This window comes from Pogona vitticeps, chromosome 4, assembly GCF_051106095.1.
Source record: "Pogona vitticeps strain Pit_001003342236 chromosome 4, PviZW2.1, whole genome shotgun sequence".
NCBI lineage: Eukaryota > Metazoa > Chordata > Lepidosauria > Squamata > Agamidae > Pogona > Pogona vitticeps.
Window position 1 is genome coordinate 164,756,551 of NC_135786.1, and position 12,568 is coordinate 164,769,118.

Consider the following 12,568-nt stretch of genomic DNA (forward strand, 5'->3'; position numbering starts at 1 on the left):
CAACTGCCTTATTACGCGGCGTTGATGTTTTGGACATTTGCCAAGCAGCCACATGGTCCACTCCATCCACCTTTGTGATACACTACCGTTTGGACTTACGGGCCAAGAAGGAAGTGAGTTTTGGATGGGCTGTGCTGACTTTGTTGTTGCCATGACGACCCACCTTCCGGTAAGTGAGCTTGCTAGTCATTCATTTGCATGAATTCACAGATGCCATGAAGAAGAAAGGTTACTTACCAGTAACCATGGTTCTTTGAGTGGTCCTCTGTGAATCCACACATCCCGCCCAGCCTCCCCACTGTCCATCACTTGTTGTCTTGAGCTTTGTGAGGGTCAGAGCTTTGACAGTGGCGAACATTTGGAACTGAGGTTTACGGGCGGGCGGAGCATGTGCGCCACGGGGCAGTGTACTATTAATCACTTATTTTAAGCTCTAGAATATTCCGAGGAGTCCTGCACAGGTGCAGTCTAAACCCATTTGTATGGATTCACAGAGGACCACTCGAAGAACTATGGTTACAGGTAAGTAACCTTTCTGTTTGGGCCGTTGTACTTCTGTCATCTAATTTTAGATGCAGGTAAGCTCTAAAAGCAGTACTGATGCAGGGGCAGACTTTGGGGTTAAAAAAAATTCTTGTGCCTGGCATAGTAACCCAATTTTTGCAGCACTTAACCTCCCCCCCCCCATCTAGAATTACTTATTTATTTTGTTATTAAAGCACTGCTTTGAGTAAAAGAAGAGGATGTAGTTTCAGAATTATGTCAGTGGTCAGCCGGCCAATCATGTTTCTGCATAGCCAGCTGGGAGAAGCAGAGGCAAGCCATTCCATGAGTGTCATGAGTCAGGCGGTCAACAATCTACACAACTGGTTTTTGGAAACAAGAATAATCTTTTGCCCATGCCCATTATCATAAACAGAATTGTGCATCTGATCAAAAAAGGTGATTACAGATACCCAGCAATATATCTCTGGATACACTCAAATCCATTGTTATTTCTTAATTTATTTATTACAACCATATACCGACCATAATGTTGTATAGCCTGATTTCTTAACAGTCTTGGGACATTATACACACACACGAGGAGGTAAATATAGGTTTTGGTTGCAAGTATGGTTGCTGGGACCAAAGGTTGACAGAAACACAGAGCAGGTTTTGGTCTCCCAGATTCAGTACAGTGGTGCCTTGCACTATGATGTTAATTCATTCCAGCGAAATCGCTGTAGAACGATAATATCGTAAAGCGAAATTAAAAAGCTCATAGAAACGCATTAAAACCCGACTAATGTGTTCCTATGGGCTTGAAACTCACCGTCCAGCGAAGATTCTCCATAGCGTGGCCATTTTCGCTGCCCGTGCAGCAAGGAATCCGTCCCAGAAAAGAGCGGGGAGCCATTTTTTTTACCCGGGAGCCATTTTGAAACCGCCGATCAGCTGGCCAAAAATTGTCATTTTGCGAGAATCGGTTCCTGAAGCAGGGAACCAATCATCGCAAAGCGAAATTCCCCCATAGGAAACATTGTTTTGCGATCACTTTTTCGAGGCATCACTGTATTGTATTATAGAGCCTGTGCATTAGTCTGGATAAAGGATAACTATTCAAGTTGGAAGGACATATCTTATAGTTAGGTTGGCATGCTTTTCTATGGTACAAAAAAGATAAAGAGCAGAAAATTTTCAACTCACATATGATAAGAAGAGCCCTACTAGGGATTTGGAAAAAGACCATCCAGCAGATTTACCATAAAACACCAGGCTGGGTATCACCCATAGAGGCCTTTACACAACCTAACCTCATGACAGAAGTGAAACTTTTAAGATATCAAGATCTATTAAAAATGATTGTGCATTAAGGTCCAAAGAAGAGTTAGAAACACAAAACATATATCTAGACTGGTGGTCCAGAGCACAAGGGGAATCTAGGTATAGAAAAGATAAAATAGAAGACATTTACACAGAACAAACAATATTCAATAAACTTCTACTGGGCTCAAATGATAAAGTAATTAAGAAAATCTATGATTATTTGCTTGAAACTAAAATGCAAGATGAGATGGTAAAAGAATGTATGATTAGGTGGGCACAAAATATAGGACATAATATTGATATTGATTTATGGTTGCAAATACGGAAAAATAACATAAAGCTCACAAAATTGGAAAATTTCAAGGAGAACATATATAAGATGTTTTATAGGTGGCATATGACTCCAAAAATGTTACAGATTTATACAGAGGTCTCAAATGTTTGTTAGAGGTGTGAAGCGCAAGAGGGAAACTTTTGCCATATGTGGTGGACTTGTAGAGTAGTGAAACAGTATTGGATAGCAGTACATATTCTGTTACAAAAATACTGCTTTGTAATGTTCCACTAACCCCAGAATTGTTTTTACTGAGCATTATACCAGATAATATATACAAAGAACTACCTAGTTATATATATAGTCACTGCAGCCAGAATTCTGTATGCTAAGAACTGGAAGAAATCAGAGATACCGAAACAAGAGGAACTCATTGAGAAGATATGAGAAGCAGCAGAAATGGATATACTTTCAGAAGTCTTGAAAGACTGTCCAGTACAAAAGACAATTGAATGATGGGGTTTATTATATAAATGGCTTGAGTCACCAGATAGAGCTTGAATAACATAGAATTAAACTAAAATGTAACTGTAAGTTGAAATCTGGAGGGCAATCAAATTGTAGAAAAGCAAAAAGTCAACTTGATATCACAACATGAACAAACAGATTGGATTACAGTACATTTTGTGTTTTCCTTCCCCCTCTTCCCCCCCCCATATCTCCCTCTACCTTTTGTACTCCTTACCTTATCCCTAGTTCTTAAAAATAAAAAAATAATTTTTTTTAAAAAAAAAGAATCACATTTCTAAAACAATAATGCAATTTTACCTTCTAACAAGATACTATCTGCAATGTAAAGTTTGGCCTTCAGAGTACAGGTAAACTACCAAACTCAATACTCTGGGAGTGAGATCCAGGGACGTTACACTTGGTTTACAAAGAGAGAGCTTTTCAGGTAAGAGACAACTGCTTTGAGACACAGTCACTGCATATAGCCAAAACATACTGCTGCAGGTGCTACATCACTAAGAGTCAAATGTCATAAAGAGCCAGTGGGGTTCTACCTAGCCATATAAAGCCTCTGATAGTTGTTTTAATATGTTCAGATTGTCTACTTCATCGCCTAAGTCCTTTTCAGTCTTTTGAAATCCTGGATCATAAGAACAGAATGGAGAGGCTAGCCCTGCCACCTTTCCTCATACCTTTGCTTATACAAGCAGATATGAGTCTGAAGAGGTAAGGGATGCTATTGATATGTAGTCTCTATATCAGAGCAAGAACTCTAGGTGGGCTGGCTGCTTCCTTACGTTTGACCTCATTTCAGCCCAGTCTAGAAGAGCAACTCCAGAATGGAGCATTTATTAATTGACATGCCTGCTTCTGAGCAGCTGCAAGACATAAGAACAGAGAGAGGCCCTAGCTTCCCTGAGGATATGGTCTGAAAATCCAGACCAGTAGTCCATGAACTAACCTAACTACATATGTTTAACATTGATTTTTGTTGTTATTGTCATCAGCATGCTGATCAATACAAATCAAACTTCTTACTGAAGATGTGTATTAACACTAGAGCATTGAAAAGTATTATCTATTGCTTGCTTTTTAACTGAAATGTATTCTTAAAATTAATTTTTAAGTTGTTAATAGGAATTTCTTTTCCTTCTCTTTCATTTCTGCTTTGACTAAGGGTGGTTTAGCACAACCATAGGTGGGAGTTCTGCTGTTGCCACAGACTAAATCTGCTCCTCAGTCTGTTCAAAATACTGGGGTTCTACTGCATTACAGAAGGCAGAGAGGAAAAATGGTAAGAAAAAAAAGTGAATATGGAAAAGAAACTGTTTGATTTCGCAGCTTGCCTACTTTATCTTTTGAACTCTCAGGCTTTTACCTAAGATGGTAAAAGATACATCTAATTATCAGATCCATTAAGACAGCTCTTTTCATGTAATAATGTGTGTTTCTGCCACTTATACTAATATAGGGCAGGATCACACTCCTGGTTCTATCAGGTTTTGCTCCAATGTATTTTAAATCGATTTACAGTCCCATGGTTTTGCATCACTCTGCACATTCACTTTGAAAATTATTACTCCAGTATAAAGTAGAGACTCCAAACTGCTTCGGGAAACTATAGGTGAGATTTTAAATCATTTCATTAATCAGCATGCTTACGGACATGTTCTCAATATTGCAATGCATTTAGAATTGTATTTGCAGGTTTGTCCTGCACCCACCCACCCTCACGTTGGTTGCCTCCCACAGCCACCCTCTGCTTCTGCTGTGGGCTTGTTTTTAATTCTATGCTAATTCTTGTTTTCTGTACTTGTTTCAATTTTAAAAAATTAAAAAGCACTCACTCCTTTGCAAAGTGAAAGAGCTCCAGATACTGTACATTTCTCCAATCAGTTTCACTTTACCTGTTTCTACTGGCTAGTCAATTTTCACTGTCACGTGGCTATAGGAGGCAGCCAGCATGAGGCAACAGATACTATACAATTTATACTGACAGAGGTATTCACATGTGACAAACCAATGAATAATAAATTGATTTTACATCCACATTAAAATAAACAACCCTCTACTGGCCCAGTTAAATACCCTGCTTCTGATTTTTTTAAAAGCCACAATTCTTTTTAAAATTGATTTTATTTAAGCAAAGCCCAATTCAACAGCAGTTCTTATTACAGTGTGACTGAGCTCATACTTTATTTCACATTGAACAGATGTGGGTAGATGTCAGGTTAACAATACTCCATTTGTGATATTTTAAATTTTTGATGGCCAGACTTTTGTATGACAGAGACTTTAAGAGATCTCATGTCATCAGTCTTCAACCAATTATACCGACTTCTAACTTGTTCCTGAGCAAAGTTCAAGGTACTGAGCTTTTGCCTACAACATTGTAAACTTCTTCTGGCAAGAACAGCTAAAACACCATCTCCACCTGCATAAGCCCAACCCAGAATCTCCCAGGTCTAAATTGAAAAGTCCTTTTGTGTGTGTCTCACCACCTGAAAAAAGATGGAGGGATGAGTGCACAAAATAGGACTTTCTCTATAGCAGAGAAAGTCTACCTTCTGAGGTTGGTAAATCAAGTACTGTGCCCAGCTTGCTGGGGGTGGGATAATATGTAATTAATTAAATTGTAAAGTGCCCAGAGAGTGATTTAAGAAATGGAAAATTTCCCTTCCCATCCAAAGATAAGTGGCAAAAAGATACAAAGGGAAAGTGGCAAGGAAGATTTAAAGGGAAGTTTTCCCTTCAAAGAGAAAGTAGCCTTGAACAGGTTGCTTGAAGTGCGTTGTGATTGATCTTTGCATGTGGATGCAGCAATCACTCAAATGACAATACCATACCTCAAAGCAATCTTGTTGAGCACAATCTAGACCATAAGTTCTTAACTTGTGGTCTGCACACCCGTGGGGGGGGGGGGGAACCATGTCCTCACAAAGAGTCCATGAAGGTTTGAAGAAATGTTATGATATTTTGCAGTTAAAATAGGAAGGAAGGAAAAAGAAAAGAAAATGAGGAATGGAAACATAGAACAAAATCTTAATTTTCCTCGTTTGTGTAAATCTTGGCTTTTCTAACCTACCGACTCCCTTAAAAACGAACAAAAGTAAAAATTGGTTATGAAAATATGAGAACATACAAGTAAATGACACTGAGTGGCTGAGAGACAGCACATGACATTTCTTGCTACTACAATCAGAAGCCACGGGAAGAGAGAGGCTGAGTCAGTCAGTGTCAGTGAGTGTTTGTACAGATTTTGTGACTGTGTTTCTTGCTATGAAAACCATTTGGTTATTGTTGGGCACAGTGATTTTATAATATTAATTCCGTGAATTTTATAACAATACATTTTGGCTGAGCCTTAATGGATTGCTGGCTGAATCTGAAAAGTAAAAGAATTTAAGGTTGAACATAAAGGATGGTAAAGCAGGTAAAGGATGGTCAAGAGAACCAAGGAGGTCCTCTATGCTCTATTTCATGAAAAGATATGCCTCTTCTTGAGTTTAAACTGTGTTGCCTCAAGTCACTTCTAACAAGCTCAACATTTAGTATGTTTACCACATGTACAGCAGGTCTAAGCATGTTTTTACTCTAATATATTGCAAATAGCAATACTATGCAAAAGGAGTGTGGCATGCAGCAGGAAAACAGAGCAGAAGTAGGTTCCTTTCCTTTGATCTGCAATGTGGCTTAGGAACCCCCATAGCTGCTGTTAGTCTTAGGAAAAGAGAATATTAACTCCTAATGCAGAATTCAAAGATATAGTTGTTTAATGTCACATCTTGAATCCAAGCTGCCACCCATGTGTGAGGGCTATTGAGGGGCAAAAGAAACATCCTGTAGTTATTGTTGCTGTTTGCCTGCTTGGTACCGCACTTTTTAAACAAGTGGAGAGTGCTTCAGATTATGAAGCATAAAATATTAAACAGTACCTGACTTGTGATTTGCTTTCCAACTGCCAGTTATACAGACTTTATCTATGCATTTCAAAAATATTGATCTTAGTAAAGTGGTTACAGTTAAGATGTCAAAGGGGCTTAAACATATTTAACCCTGTCCTAGATTTTAGTTATAGGTTAGCCTCCCAAGAGAACTGCTGCACTTACTAAATAATGATCTAAGTGGTTAAGCAAAACAAACACATCTTCTGGGAATTCAGGCATTTACAACTGTCCCTTTAACAACCCTTGTTCCATAAAAATCAAACAATGTTAACACTTCAGATTTGAGCTGTATTGACTTGATGCTTTGCAATTGTGGATGGTTAATTGGTGCTAAATATGATATGATTTTCTTAAGTGGAGCACTTAATATATTTCTACACTCTTCTCATATTGTGTAAGCGTTTCATAAATGTTAGCTGACATGAATTTTAGCAAATATGTTTAGCACAATACACTAATGTGTTGGCAGTAAGCTGGTTAATGAGCCTTAAGGGAGCTTTCTTTGATTTGTTTTGTACCGCAGCTGCGATAAAGAGAAAAAATTGCTTCAAAAGAAACATGAACCAATGCTGCTTCCTAAAGCGTTTGCCTTGCCACTTCAGTACAGCAGTATATTTCTTGAAATGTCATGTCACTATCTAAAACTCACTAACACCACAGGAAAACAAGCCCACCCCCATTATTTGGTACTAACTTTAGCATGCAATACATTTCATTGTCAATGTATACAAGTTGTATATATTGAACCAGCCATATTTCCATGTCATTCATTTAAGTAAGTGAAATTATAGCAAAAGGCAACAATTTGTTGGTCCATGGACCTGTTTGAATATATAAATTTTGAGAACCATCTGAATTATGTTATCCTCTTAGTTAACTATTTGGTTTTGACTATGATAAATGTGGAAAAAGGCAAACCATGGAGAGGGTCAGAAAAAAATCAAGACATCATGGTAGAAAAGATACCTTTGGCCAGGAAGGAATTAAAAAGTCAACATGAGCCTGACTACACAGAGAAAAATGCAGGAAATATTACGGGCTTGGGGCAGGCTTATTATATTTTTCCCATTGATCACACGACACAGCAAGAAATGTGAAACATCCCAGTGTCCCACAGCCCCAATCTGTAGATTTTCCTCACCACCAGAGGCTCTTCTACTTTTAAAAAATCAAATCATTTCACTTTTGTTCAAAGCATAGTGTATGTATTTTCTGTCTGTTTCTGTGGCCTTTTGTTGCTCTGCACCTCTCTAGATATGTCGTTCCCCATGAATGTCTACAGCGTTTCATTTTGTGAACCTCCTGCTGGCAAGCCTGTACCACCTATGGTCAATCTTATAACAAAGTGGCTGGTTTTTTTTTACTGTTTTGAAAGGCCTTTTTGAGCATTAAAATTTCATACCCTGTAGCCTGGATTCTTTCCAAATTTAAAAAAAGTAGATGGGGCCAACCATTCTTTTTCAAGATAGGTAGGATTGGTCTTTTCAATGTATGCAATCTGTTTTAAATCTGGGGTTGTTTGGGGTCATTTATTTCTGAACAAGAGGTTAAATAGTTTTAGTTTTTAAAATAATGACTTGAAAGCCCTTTATCTAAGCTTCCCCAAATTTGGCACAGGGCAGGAGTGGACTGTTTGCAACACCTTGTCGTGAGTTCAGCAGAAGAAGATCTGGAATCTGAGGTGTTAATTACAGCTGAGGAAAATGCTGGGCAATTAAAAGCACAGAAAGCTGAATCACCACCAGATTCTCCTCCTCCACTAGCCAGGGTGAGGGCTAAGCTTCGGAAAAGACTCATGACACAAAGACAGAGGATCGCATGAATGCTTCCTGTAGGAATATCAGGTCAACCAGCCCTGAGTTTTAGCAGGACAAAGTGTTTAGATGACTGGTGCTGCTATAAAATCTGCACCTAGAGGCTTGGAAGTTTGTGGAAGCAACAAGTCAACACTCTGGCTCGCATCCACACTCCTGCTTATCCTGTACCCTGTTCTCTGTACCCTGTTCTCTGGACCCTTGGCTTTGGGCTCTGACTGCTGACTACGGTTTGTGTTTTGGCTCTGGCATTTTGATATCTGCTTTGCATCTTCTGGACTTCTGATATTGGACTGGCTTATTGGACTGTTGCCTGTTGAAACCCCCTGGGAACGTGACAGATTGCTTCCACCACACACACTCTCCTCAAGATACAGGGAGAAGCAAGCAAAGGTTCTGGTCAGCTGAATGCTGTGCTTACTTAGGTGCAGTTTCTTACACAAATGGTGGCACAGCTTCAGCAGCAACAACTGCAATCCCAGGCCAACGCTGCTGCCCAGGTCAAGTGCCCTCTGCTTCCTCCAGAAAAGTTTGGAGAAAAGGTGGAGGGGTTTCCAGCATTCCTGGCAGAGTGTATATTGAGCTGCATGCCAGAGACTTTCTCACAGACAAAACCAAGGCATGCTTCATAGTCAGCCTTCTTAAGGGACAGGCAACTAAATGGGCTACTCCTCTACTCTTTGCTCCTTCACCCCTGTTAACAAATTACTAGGACTTTTGGACCATATTTCAGCAGCTTTTGCTAATCCCTTGCAAGCTGCTACTGCCAATAGGAAGATTCGGGCCCTGAAACAGGGTAAGGGCTCAGTTTCCCAGTATTCCACTGAGTTCAGACTCTTGGCTCAAGACTTGCTCTGGTACGAGGCAGCTCTCATGGACCAATATATGGAGGGGTTGGCTAATGATATCCTGGATGACCTGGCATGTACAGACCGACCCGATACACTGCAAGAACTAATCACGGTGTGCCTTTGCATTGATGGCCGCCTAGAGAGTTGACGCCTAGTACGGGGTGGTTCCCGTCCCTTGCAGTCACCCTCAATGCCCATTAGCACTGGACAAGAGAATTCTGAGCCCATGCAGTTGGGGGCTGCTCGGCCACACCTCACCCCCGAGGAAAAAATACGACACCGTTCCCAGAATCTCTGCCTGTACTGTGGGGCAGCAGAACACTTCACCTCCAACTGCTTGGTCAAGTGACGCACCCCCCAGCTCTGCGCTACCACCATCAGTAAAAGATTTGCCCCATGTCTGAGTGGACCCCCAGATGTGGGGCACTTATCCGGGTCCCCTGAACCCTATGTTATATCCAGAGTCCATTCCATGTGCCAGTGAAACTTTGCTTACTGGATGGGCGCTGGCTGTTTGTTTATGCCATGGTCGATTCTGGGACCAACCACTTTCATTGACACAGCCTTCGTGAACCAACACCAGATCCCTGTATAGGACAAAGAAACCCCGACCCTAGTTGAGTCCATAGACGGGCGTATCCTCCGCTCCAGCCCTGTGACCCAGATCCAACACCATTAGGAGCAACTACAATTCAACGCTACATATATGCACCTATCCTATCACCCTCAGTCTTCACAGCCACCACAACCCGCTTGTCCCTGGATGAGGAAATTCAGGCCAGCCAAGCTCAAGATTCCTGGGCCAAGCAACACTTGCAGGAACTCCAAGAGGGCTCTGCTGGAGACTTTGCTAACCACCAGGGTCCCCTGTTGCACCAAGGGTGCCTGTATGTTCCTCCAGGGCTCCTCCAAACCAATGTGCTCTATTTGATCCATGATTCGCCTCCTGCAGGACACTTTGGTCAGTATAAGACTCTGCATCTACTCACACGGGACTTCTGGTGGCCCCGGGTTCACGGTAACATCACTCGTTACGTCGATTCCTGTGAGGTTTGTCGTTGAGCCAAGGATGTATCAGCCAAACCTCCAGGGCTGCTACCTCCACTACCCATACCAGCTGGCCCTTGGGACGCAGTATCTCTGGACTTCATCACTGACCTACCACGCTCACAAGGGTACACCTGCATTCTGGTAATAGTGGACCTGTCCACCAAAATGGCTCATTTTGTCCCGTGTTCCAAGCCTCTCACAGCTCCTGAAACAGCTCAGCTCTGTCTTCAACATGTTTTTCATCTACGCAGGCTCCCAATACACTTAATTGCACACCAGTTTAGGTACCCAGGTGTACTTATCATCGGTGTGCCATCCTCAAAAAGATGGACAGACTGAGTGTATTAATGCCACCCTTGAACAATATTTATGTTGCTATACCTGCTGTCAGCAAAATGATTGGGCTACATTGCTACCCCATGCTGAGTTCACCAACAACAACGCCATACATTCGTCCACAAAACAAACCCCATTTGGAGCCACCTATGGATACCACCCTCGTTTTTTCCCAGTTGTCCTGCCATTGACCATAGTTCCTCCTGCTGATGCTCATGTATGCGAGTTGCAGGCTCTCCAAGATTTACTCCAAGAGCAGCTTAAGCAAGTTATGGATGCCTATAAGACAGTGGCCAACAGGAAACAGCAAGAAGGGCCACCTCTGAAACCAGGGGACCAGGTCTGGCTCTCTACCCATTATCTCTGCCAACCTGGCCAGTCACGCAAGTTGGACCCTCGGTTTGTGGGGCCTTATTTAACCACAGATCAAATCAACCCTGTCGCTTTTTGATTACAATTCCCAGCCAGTCTCCGTATTCATCCGGTTTTCCATCTGTCCCTCCTTATCCCTGTTGCAGCACTGGACCCTGCCCGATGTCCACCCCTGGCTCCACCTCCACCCGTTTGGTGAGGAAGAATACGAGGTTTGTCAGATCTTAGACTCCTGAATCCACCAGGAAGGCCTTCAGTATCTCTCGGACTGGGAGGGCTACGGTCCTGAGGAACCCACAAGTAACTTACACCCCCCAACCTTGTACGACAGTTCCATGTATTTTGGTTGAAGTTTGGGGGGGGGAATACTGTGAATCAAGAGGACAATGTGCTAACCAAAATTATGCAGCAGTAGCTTAGACCATGTCAGCAACTCAAAGAACGAAGGAAGCAATTGGGCGAGTCCTCATTTTATATCCCTGTCTATCTCTCCTGTGCTCCAAGTGGTGACAAAAGTGTTGTTTTTTAGTAGGTCGATAGCCCATGGCAGCGCATACATTAGTAAGCTACTGGTGTCTTCAACTCCCTACTTCCAACGATCCAAGAAAATAAAAGCATTTCAATCATCACTCTAAGTGAAGCAGCTGAGTGCTAATTAGATTATGGGTTATGAATTTCAAATGGCAAGAAGACTGCCTAAAGCTGTCATTCTCTCTCTGCATGACTTCATGTCTGCCTCTTGCTTTTTGTCTGCATGCTCACCAGGCCCATTGCTAGGACACTGACATTCAGGGGGCAGATGGCACAACTACATTGCCTTTCTCAAGTGCATGTCCTCAACTAACAAAAAAGCCTAAACCAAAGGCTAGGAATAAAAATTAAGAAGGAAAAACAGTTCCACATTTAATTGACATAACAAATATTGTTCCAAAGTTTGAAATCAGAAATGCAGCATTTCAGTTTATCAATGGAGCATCTCATATTTTTAAAAAGAAGGTATTTGGAAGTTGAACAGACTACAGATTGGATAAATAGTAGATAAATAATAATTAATAGCCATATTAGCTGGAGGATTCTGGGAGTTATAGTCCAAAACCTCTGCTTCTGCACAAGACATTGACATTCAGATAACAAACATGGTGCGAGGCAGCATTTAGCATATACCATATTTTTCCGTGTATAAGACTACACTTTTTTCTAAAATCGTTAGACTAAAAATTGAGAGTTGTCTTATACACGGAAGTAAGCTGAGAAGTGAAGGGGAAAGCAGGGATCAAAGCGATCCTGCAGTGCTTTGATCCCTTCCCCCTACACTTGCTAAGCCCCACTTAGATTTCTTAATTTTGGATTAGAAAAGTGGGGGGCATCTTATAAATGGGGGTATCTTATACACGGAAAAATATGGTATTTATCATACCCTTTCCCCAAGGAGTCATTGTGGCATATGTGCGCTGAGGACATTTTTTTGCTCACATCAACCTTTTGCGGCAAATGACACTGAGAATTACGCAGGCAGAAAACTCACTGAGTTACCACTCACTGAGAAATTAATTTCCAGTGAATTCTTTAGGGTTTTTTTCCTGATGAAACAGGTTTGTAGTGTAA